This window comes from Scylla paramamosain, chromosome 43, assembly GCF_035594125.1.
Source record: "Scylla paramamosain isolate STU-SP2022 chromosome 43, ASM3559412v1, whole genome shotgun sequence".
In the NCBI taxonomy this organism is placed as follows: domain Eukaryota; kingdom Metazoa; phylum Arthropoda; class Malacostraca; order Decapoda; family Portunidae; genus Scylla; species Scylla paramamosain.
The window spans coordinates 9,167,284-9,177,283 of NC_087193.1; the positions used below are offsets into that span (position 1 = coordinate 9,167,284).

The window sequence follows — 10,000 nt, forward strand, 5'->3', positions numbered from 1 at the left end:
CTTCTCACAAAAGACCCCTGTGATTTTGCTCGAGAAAAGGCGATGCTTGAATGGGAGTGCGGTAGGTAGCGTGTGTGTGTGTGTGTGTGTGTGTGTGTGTGTGTGTGTGTGTGTGTGTGTGTGTGTGTGTGTGTGTGTGTGTGTGTGTGTGTGTCATCTACCACACAATATCATGCCGTTACTGACCTTGCTCGTTTAAGACTGTATCATTAAAATTCCATAGTAAATAAATAACCCACTTTATCGGCAGGCTCATTAAGTCCATTCATTCATCAAACCGTTCTATGAAATTATCGGGTCCCAGGTGGAAAATTAATGTGGATAATTGAGCTATTCCACATTGAGCGTCATCGGCTGTTTTGTTTGCCGCCTGCCCCCCACTCCTTCCCCCCAGAACCCTGTTTTTTTTTTTTTTTTTTTTTTGTACTGTTAATCAAATTTAGATCAGTTTGTTTTGGTTTTATTTTTCATTTAGTTCAGCAGTGTGTGTGTGTGTGTGTGTGTGTGTGTGTGTGTGTGTGTGTGTGTGTGTGTTTAGTGGACAAAAATTTAGTGATACTCAAATAAATGAATGAGTCACCTTTCGTTCTCTCTCTCTCTCTCTCTCTCTCTCTCTCTCTCTCTCTCTCTCTCTCTCTCTCTCTCTCTCTCTCTCTCTCTCTCTCTCTCTCTCTCTCTCTCTCTCTCTCTCTCTCTCTCTCTCTCTAAGTCACGTCAGTTTTATAGAATTTATTTAAAACACTTAAACTGTTTGCAATTAATTTCTGAAAGTCACGCTTGATTCTATATAATATTTTCCTCTTCGTTTTCCTCCTCGTAACTTATTTCCTCATAACTATTTTTCCTCCATCTTAAATACTATCTTTCTCCTCTCTCATTCCCTCCCTCTCTTTCCTCTTTCCCGTTCCTTCATTTCCATCTCGTTTCCTTGCTTCCCTCCCCCTTTTACACTCATCATCCTCTTCCTCCTTGTTTTTTCTTTTTTCTTTTCTTCCCTTTTATTCCTCTTCCACATTACCTTCTCTTTCTACACCTCTTAAATTTCTCTCTGCCTTTTTCTGGTCCTCTTCCTCTTCCTTTTCCTTTTCCTCCTCCTCTTCCTCTTCCTCTTCCTCCGCCATGTGCGCATCGCTATTCACCTCATAAAATTATAAGCTTTTGCCGCGTAGTTGATTTATAAAAGGTGTGTGTGTGTGTGTGTGTGTGTGTGTGTGTGTGTGTGTGTGTGTGTGTGTGTGTGTGTGTGTGTGTGTGTGTGTGTGTGTGTGTGTGTTGGAGAGGCGTGCCTGTCTCCCTAAAACCAGAGGATGTGAAATGAATGGTGGAAGAGAATGTGTGTGTGTGTGTGTGTGTGTGTGTGTGTGTGTGTGTGTGTGTGTGTGTGGCGGGACCCCTACTCCACTTTTTTTATTTGTTTTTAATCAACGTGTGTGCGTGACCGGGGGAGGGAAATGGCTTCCCCCAGGGTGGCTAGCTGTGGTTATGAACGAGTTTCAGGTTAACTTTCACCTTCACACTTTTTTTTGTACGTAGGTGAGTTTTGTTTTTACCTTTTTGTGTGTTTGGTTGGCGCGTTTTCTTTATTGACCCTTTTTTTATTGATCTTTCCATTTACCTTTGTTTTTGTTTTTGTTTTGTTTGTTTTGGTCTCGTTTGGGTAGTGATATATTTGTTTTGTTTTGTTTTTTTGGTGTTTTTTTTTTTTTTTATTGCTCGTGTCTGCGTGGGATTTATTGTCCTGGTGATGCTTCTGTTGTTTATTTTATCTATTTTATTCATTTGTGCGGTTTGGTTTTCTTCCTTGTTTTGTTTTGTTTTGTTTTATATTTTTTATTCATTTGTTTATTCTTCTGTTTTCTTTGGGTTTACGTTTTCTTTTTTGTCCTTTATGATGTTCTTTTAATGAGTTTTTTTTTTATCCTTCCTTTTTCTTGCTTTTAATTTCCGCTAATCGTCCTTCTCTTTCTGCTGATGTATTTTTATTTATAATTCTTCACTTTTCATTCTCCCTTACAACTTTATTCTCTTTTTTTTATGTCTTACTAATGTATTTTCATAATGTTTCTTTCTACTTCATTTTTTCTTTCCTTATCGTTCTCCTCTTACACAGTTGATATCAAAATTCATCATTAAATCAACGAACTACCCTTTCCTCTCCCCCTCCCTTCCTCCCCATCCTTCCCCTCCCCTCCCGATGGAATAGAAGCAATCAATCATTTTCTTCCCTCATTTCTTCATATATCTTTCCCTTTCCCTGCCCCTCCCTGCTCGTCTCTGCTTTCTGTCCTCCTTTCTAATCCCTCCTCCTCTTCCCCCTCTCATTCATTCCCTTGTTCATCTTTTCCCAGCCTCCTCTTTCTTCCTTTCCTCTGCTCATTCTTTCCCTTCCTTCCCCTGCTCATCTTGTCCCCTTCTCGTTCCATTCCCCTTATCCCTCCTTACCCTCTCAGTCCTCCCACACAAAGATCACAAGCTATGTCTCTTCTCCAGGTCGACCTTTTCTCCTCAGCATCTCAAGTTCATTAGCTAATAGCGATGCAAGGAGAGTGATCAGAACAAGAAAGCATCAAGGAATCCAGTGTGTGTGTGTGTGTGTGTGTGTGTGTGTGTGTGTGTGTGTGTGTGTGTGTTTCCTCAGGTGTATTTTTGTTCTCTGTTTTAATGTTAGTATTTTTTTTTTTTTTCGTTTGTCGTGGTGGTGGTGGTGGTGGTGGTGGTGGTGGTGGTGGTGATGATGGCCTTGTTGTTGTTGCTAATGTTGTTTTGGTTGTTATTTTTGCTGTTGTTGTGGATGTTATTGCTATGGTTGTCTTCTGTTATTGCCGTTATAGTTCTCGATGTTTTGTGTTGTTGCTGCTGATGTTGTTGTGTTTTGATTATTGCTGTATAAAATTAAACAAATAGGGGATCCGAGGAAAAAGGGCCAATTTAGTTTATTTAAGGAGTCTCACTAGCAAACCACTCAGAGTAGGCCTCATATCTCGTACAGAATAAGTGCACAGGGAGCTGGGTGAGGAAGTTGTGGCCACGCAGTACTGTTAGGGCGGCTGGCAATGGTCACTGTGCTGCTTTTATGTGAGTACTTTTGATGTGAAGGACCAAAGTTGCCTGGACATGCCACGAAGGTAGTAAAGAAGCAATATGTAGCAGAAGTAATAGCAGTGGTTGGTGGTGGTGATTGTGGCAGCAGCAGTAGTACTAGTAGTAGTAGTAGTAGTAGTAGTAGTAGTAGTAGTAGTTCCATCTGGCGTCGCTTCTCACCTGTCCAATACCTGCCCATAATTCCAGGTAATACATCACCTGCAAATCACCACCCGCTGTAACTTAGATGCTCTCGTTCTCTCTTGAGTGGCAAAGTGCTGGCCGTGCTGCCTTTATTTACTCTCTCCTCTCGTGACTCGAACTGAGCTGGAGGAGGAAGTAACTGGCGCCCGTGGAACGTAACTAACGAAAACTATTCTTTTTTCTTTCTTTTTGCTACGATTTTTTCAAGTAATCGTAGTCTCTTTCTCCGGCAGTACATAACGTAACCACTAACATTGCTACTGCCTCGCTCTCCACGCCACAGAGGGACGCTGGGCAGTACACGTCCCTGGGAAATCAGTATGAGGAACCTAATGAGCAGGGCAGTGACATCTTTCCCCACTTTACATGTAGTTTTCTCAGCCGACGCTCAGCAACAATGGGGATTATCGCCCGGTAAATTACAGAGCGACAGACCCAGTGAGACCGCAGAGGGACGCTAAGTATTGAAAGATCACTGCAAATTAGCAACTTGGAGGAGTTAATGGTGAGGGCCTGGCATCCTCCGCACTTCACCGTCAGTCTCCTCACACAGTGCTCGGTAGCAATAGGAATAATGCTGAAATCTCCGGAAAATCGCTGTTTGACGGAGCTGATTTAGACCGTGACATCTTCGCACTTCAGTTCTCGCTGGTCACTTTGAATATAACATCGGATTTGAATGAGTTGTTTCTCGAGCCGAACTATTCATGAATACTACTCTTTGAAATCATTGGATAATAATTGGCACCTTACGGATTTATTACCCTGGGACGGTGACATCTTCATCGCGTTATCCCAACTGCTTTGAATAGAATGCAACTCTCGGGGCAACATTCATGATTCTAGTGACATTTAAATAACAGTGAGATTCCTGCTGAGTAAAAAATTCTGTAGCTTTGAAAATTGCCCTCGTGAAAGCCTGAAGCGCTCACGAATACAAGCCTTTACCATTAGCATTTTCACGCGTGGCGCACCAACAGCAGGAGTCACGTTGGAATCGCAGTGTGCCTCACCTGTGGAAGTGCGCGCGGCTCAGTAATGGACGCCTACCTGCAGCACGCGTAGAATTAAACCTCACATTCCCACTGATTAATGTCGCGAGCCAAAACACGGCGTAATCATGCATATTTCAGCCCAAATGACCGCACACAATGGCACTTCTTTGGTCCAGGCTCTCATTTGTAAGCCCCGCAGGTGACAGGTACAGACGACACGGTGCCAAGGGCGAGGCAGGTACAGCGGTACACCAGGCACGCCGATACCTGTACACAAGGCACTATGGGGGAGAGAATGCCTGGTCTGCATGATAGATTAGATTTCTCTCTCTCTCTCTCTCTCTCTCTCTCTCTCTCTCTCTCTCTCTCTCTCTCTCTCTCTCTCTCTCTCTCTCTCTCTCTCTCTCTCTCTCTCTCTCTCTCTCTCTCACCTGTGCCAGATTTTCACACCTGAGGCTTCAAAAGGCTTCTGCTGCTGGTTTTAAACGATTAGTTTTTTTTTTTTTCTTCTTTTCATTCTCTTATTGTAAGTTGTTGTTGTTGTTGTTGTTGTTGTTGTTGTTGTTGTTGTTGTTGTTGTTGGTGGTGGTGGTGGTGGTGGTGGTGGTGTCGTCGGTGATAGTGGAGGTGGTGTTAATATCTTTTATGTCGTTGTTGTTGTTGTTGTTGTTGTTGTTGTTGTTGTTGTTGTATCCGTCGCTCAATTCCTCATTCCTTTCACTCTCATTATCTTTTGGAAAAATGAAGCTCATAAAATTTCGCGATTCGTAAAATTCTCGGATTTCACAGACGCAAAATTTTCATCAGCATTTTTGTGAGTAATTACATGGTGAATATTGAGAGAGAGAGAGAGAGAGAGAGAGAGAGAGAGAGAGAGAGAGAGAGAGAGAGAGAGAGAGAGAGAGAGAGAGAGAGAGAGAGAGGGCATTGGAACTAACTAAATTGGGCGAGAAGGAAAGGCAGGATAGGTACCACTGTTTTGTGTGAGGGAGAGAGAGAGAGAGAGAGAGAGAGAGAGAGAGAGAGAGAGAGAGAGAGAGAGAGAGAGAGAGAGAGAGAGAGAGAGAGAGAGAGAGAGAGAGGAAAGAGGAAAGAGGGAGGGATAGTTGTAACGGGAGAAGTGGAAGGGAAGGATTGTGGGGGAAGAGGGGAGGCAACGAGCCAAGGAAAGGGGAATGGAGGGGAGGAAGGGAGAGGTGAGCAACGTGGCTAAATACAGGAGGAAGAGAAGGAGTAGGAGGAAGGAAGGAAAGGAAGGAGATGATAGACTGTTAGTTATTGCTTTATTTTTGTTATTTATCACATATCAGCATTCGTGTGTTGTGTGTCTTGATGTATCTTTATTTTGTCTTTATGTGTCTTTATTTCCACGTGTCTATGCCTCTCTCTATCTCGTGCCTTCGCCGTTAGCGTCACATTTGTCTCCTCTCTTCCGTATCATATTTCCTGTGTCGTGTGTGCTCTCTCTCTCTCTCTCTCTCTCTCTCTCTCTCTCTCTCTCTCTCTCTCTCTCTCTCTCTCTCTCTCTCTCTCTCTCTCTCTCTCTCTCTCTCTCTCTCTCTCTCTCTCTCTCTCTCTCTCTCTCTCTCTCTCTCTCTCTCTCTCTCTCTCTCTCTCTCTCTCTCTCTCTCTCTTTCTCTCTCTCTGTTATCGAAAAGGGGAGTGAGCCGCGAGGAAGGAAGAGGAGGAGGAGGAGGATTTATTTATGGAGATTGTGCTGCCGTCGCCCGCCGCAGCTCCACGGGACACGATCACCTGTGAACGCCACTCTAAATAGCGAGGCAAAAATGGATTCCCCCGCCAGGCATACACCATTTCATTTGCTCACACCTGACTCGACTTGCCGCATCCCTTCGTTCATCCTTCTTTCATCCTCGTCTTTGTTGTTATCGCTCCTACTTGGTTTTGATCGTTTTACTTCTTCTTCTTCTTCTTCTTCTTCTTCTTCTTATTATTATTATTATTATTATTATTATTATCATTATTATTATTATTATTATTATTATTATTATTCTTTTCTTCGTCTTCTTCTTCTGACCTTTTCCTCTTCCTCCTTCTTTCTGACCTTTTCCTCTCTCTCTCTCTCTCTCTCTCTCTCTCTCTCTCTCTCTCTCTCTCTCTCTCTCTCTCTCTCTCTCTCTCTCTCTCTCTCTCTCTCTCTCTCTCTCTCTCTCTCTCTCTCTCTCTCTCTCTCTCTCTCTGCTCGTTATTATTCTTCTTTGTATTAGCTTCTTCCTCATCTTCATCTTCCTTCTCCCTGTTCCTTCTGATTCTTTTCCTCCTCTATTCCTTCATCTTCATTCTCCCTTTCACGTCTCTTTATCTTCCTCGTAAGTGTTCTCATCATTCTTTTCTTCTTCATCTCTTTCATCGTTTTCCTCTTTGCCTTTATCATCCTTCCCCTTTTCTCCTCCATCTTCTTTCTTCCTCCTCATTATTTCGTGTCCCTCATGATACTACTTCCTCCTCCTCCTCCTCCTCCTCCTCCTCCTCCTCCTCCTCCTCCTCCTCCTCCTCCTCCTCCTCTGCTTCCCTCAAGATGTTATGGTCGGCAGTGGTAAGACTTCACACAGGTATTTTGTAATTAGTGAGAGTTTTTGAATTACCTTCTGGTTTATAATTAACCTCTCCTAATTGGCATTTTTTTGGGGGGAGGTGAGGGTTGTCTTTGTAGTTTGTGCTGAAAATTTTCTTTATTTCCTTTTTTTTTTTATATTATCACTGGCTCGTGTTTAATTATTATAACTTTGAAGTACTGGTGTTTTCCTTTTCTTTTTCCATTTTTTTTATTTACGTATTTATTTTTTTGCGTGACCGTATAACCACAAGACAGTATAGAGTATAGTGTTGATCCTATGGGTGGTATTGTCGTTAGGTTGCGTGGCCATACATGCATACACTCACAGGACAGTGTTCAGAAATGCTTTGTTTTTATCATCACGACCATTTTCAAAGGCCACAAAGATGATTAACCTGGTTCCTAAGAGTGTCTCCCCTGTTAACCATGTAGAAATCTTGTTAATCTGTCACTGGAACCGTAAAAACGCCTTTAAAAACCCGTATCACTTCAACTGGACCCTTTTGAAAGTAATATAGGTGCGGACAGAAATGTTTCAGAATATACCCCATGTTTCAGAATATACTCCATACACTCATGCACTCATACACTCTTTACTCCCTCGCTGCATTCATGCCTTATTGTTTTGAGTGGAAGCGCCAAACAGGATTTTCCAACGCGGTGGTTTTGTATTCACGGCCGCTGCAAACTCGGAGCCCTGCTTTGGAAAATTACGTAGATGACGGACAACTGCATAACTCGTGCTGCCGGAGTGTTTGTGTGTGTGGGGGGGAGGTGTGGGTGTAGTGGTAGTAGAAGTAGTAGTAGTAGTAGCAGTAACAGTAGTAGTGTTCGTAGTAATAGGAGAAGGAGGAGGAGGACAAGGAAGAAGATGGAAGATAAGGAAGAGCAGAAGGAGGAAGATAAGGAAGATGAGGAGAAGGAAAAAGAGGGGAAGAATAGGAGGAAAATATAGTACTTTAGCAACAAATGATAGCTGTTCAAGTAGTATTAATCTTATAGTAGAAATAGCAGCAGCATTAGTAACAGGAGAACAGTAGTAGTAGTAGTAGTAGTAGTAGTAGTAGTAGTAGTAGTAGTAGTAGTAGTAGTAGAAAAGTAACCGTAGTAGTATTTGGCTGGCTTACTTAACCTTTTCTTTCAGTTCGAGGAAAGTGAAAGCTCTTCCAACTTCCACTCCATCTACCTCACTCATTCCCCCACTCAGCACGCCCACGACACCACCTCCACCTCTTACCCTAAGTGCTTCAGCCCACCTCTCCTTGCCTCACTCCGTCCCTGCTCTCTTCCATTCGCTCCTACCTCCCTTCGTCTTTCAGAGTCTTTCCATCCATCCAGCCCATTCTTTCCCTTTAGTTCTTGCACTCTACTATTTTTCCACTTCATCTTTCCAGCTTCCTTCACGCTCTCACTCTCTTTCTCCATCTCTTTCCCCTCTTCTTCCCTATCTTTTGTTGTTTGCCAGTTTTCCTTCACTTTTCAACACTTTAAATCCTCAGTTTCCTTTTTTGTTTCCTCTCTTCCTCCCCTTTTCCGTACCTTAACACTCTTGCTCTTTTCCCCTTCCTTTTTCCGTCTTTCCAATCTCTCCTCTTTTCCTCCCCCTGCGCTCTCTGCCTCCCCAGTCTTTCATTCCCCAAGTCTTTCTATCTTCCTCTCACACACATGCACACTTTTCCTCCCACGCTTCCCTCCTCCAGGCCTTTCTTCCTCCTTGGATGCTTTCATTGTGTCTCATCCACCCGTGCTCCTCCTTCTCCTCCTCCTCTTCCTCTTTCCCCTACTACTCTTTCTCTTCTTCCTCCTCCTCCTTCTCTCATCCCCCAGCGCTGCTTTCATCTTGTCTCATTCACCCACGCTTTCCTCCTCCTCCTCCTCCTCCTCCTCCTCCTCCTCCTCCTCCTCCTCCTCCTCCTCCTCCTCCTCCTCCTCCTCCTCCGGCTCTTGCTCCCACCCCAGCGACACAGAACATTATTTTCCAGCGTAAGAATGCCTTAGAGAGCCTTTCGTCACGGGCCTGAGTTGGGTTCCCGCCTCAGTATGCAACAGTAACCGCGGCGCAGGTCCCCCTCCGTCATAGATCACGCCCTTCAGCACGCCCCCGGGACTTTTGGTAAGAGTGGCACCCTTTTTTTTCCACCTTTTATTTCTCGTGTCTTCGCCTTCCCCCTTTTTTTTCCAGCTTGGGTTTTTTTTTTTTTTTTCCTCTCTAGGTCTGATTTCGGTGAGTTTTTGGGTGTTTTTTTCTTTTCTTCGCTTTTCTTCGCTTTTCTTCGCTTTTCAGGTTCTTAGTGCCTCTGGTTTTGTTTATTTTTTCGGTTGTGGGTGTCTGTTTTCTCTCTAGTCCGGAGTTGGGTGAGTCTTTGAGTGTTGTTCTCTTGATCCTGGAGTCTAGGATTGGAGTTCGGTTTTTTTTTTTTTTTTAGCTTCGTTTTTTATTTTTTTATTTGTTTATTTATTTTTTTTTTAGCAGGGGCCATTTTCTCTCTCTAGTCCCGCTTTGGGTGACCCTTTCGGTGTTTTCTCTTGATTCCAGAGTCTAGGATTGGTGTTTTGTTTTTTATTGGCTTAGTAACTATTTTTTTTTTTTTTATGGAGGAAAAAGTTATTTATGAGTTCTCGCCTTTGTCTTTGTCCTTGCCTTGCCTTTCCCTTTTTTTCCACTTTTTGTCTCTACTTCTAAATTTAGTGGGGTTGTTTTTATTTTGCTTTTATTTCAGGGTTTGGTACTTTTTTTTTATGCACAGGCAGATCAAGGTTACGGAAAAGATGAAAACGCTATTTTACTTCTCCTGAAAAGAATAAGAGAAAAAAAAAGTTTTGTCACTTGCTATAAAACTCCAACTATTAATTATTGTGTTTTCTCCTCCACATTTGTTTGTGTTTAATGTTATTTTATCATATCTTATTTTACTGTTTTATTTTTATCATCTTTAATTTATTTTCTTTTCATTTTTCTTTTATTTTTCATTTATTTATTTATTTTTTTATTGCAAGGCTCAGTGGTGGATCCTTCGCATTCCTTTGCCTTTTGTTGGAATTTTACTGCGTATTCTCCAAAAACAAACGTGACAGAGACTCCATCTACACACACAACGTTTTCACTTCAAACCCGCAATCAGTCCTGGTGTTTTTTTTTATA

General features: G+C 42.7%; 1 long non-coding RNA gene across 1 annotated transcript in view; it reads left to right on the top strand.

Annotated features, from left to right (window-relative positions):
• The window catches only part of LOC135093767 (uncharacterized), a 50,398-nt gene extending 41,311 nt beyond the window's left edge, over nt 1-9,087 (top strand). Inside the window, exon 4 of the long non-coding RNA XR_010263486.1 lies at nt 8,841-9,087. This is a non-coding gene — a long non-coding RNA (uncharacterized LOC135093767). The remainder of the gene's footprint in view (nt 1-8,840) is intronic.
• The last annotated feature ends 913 nt before the right edge of the window (nt 9,088-10,000 follow it).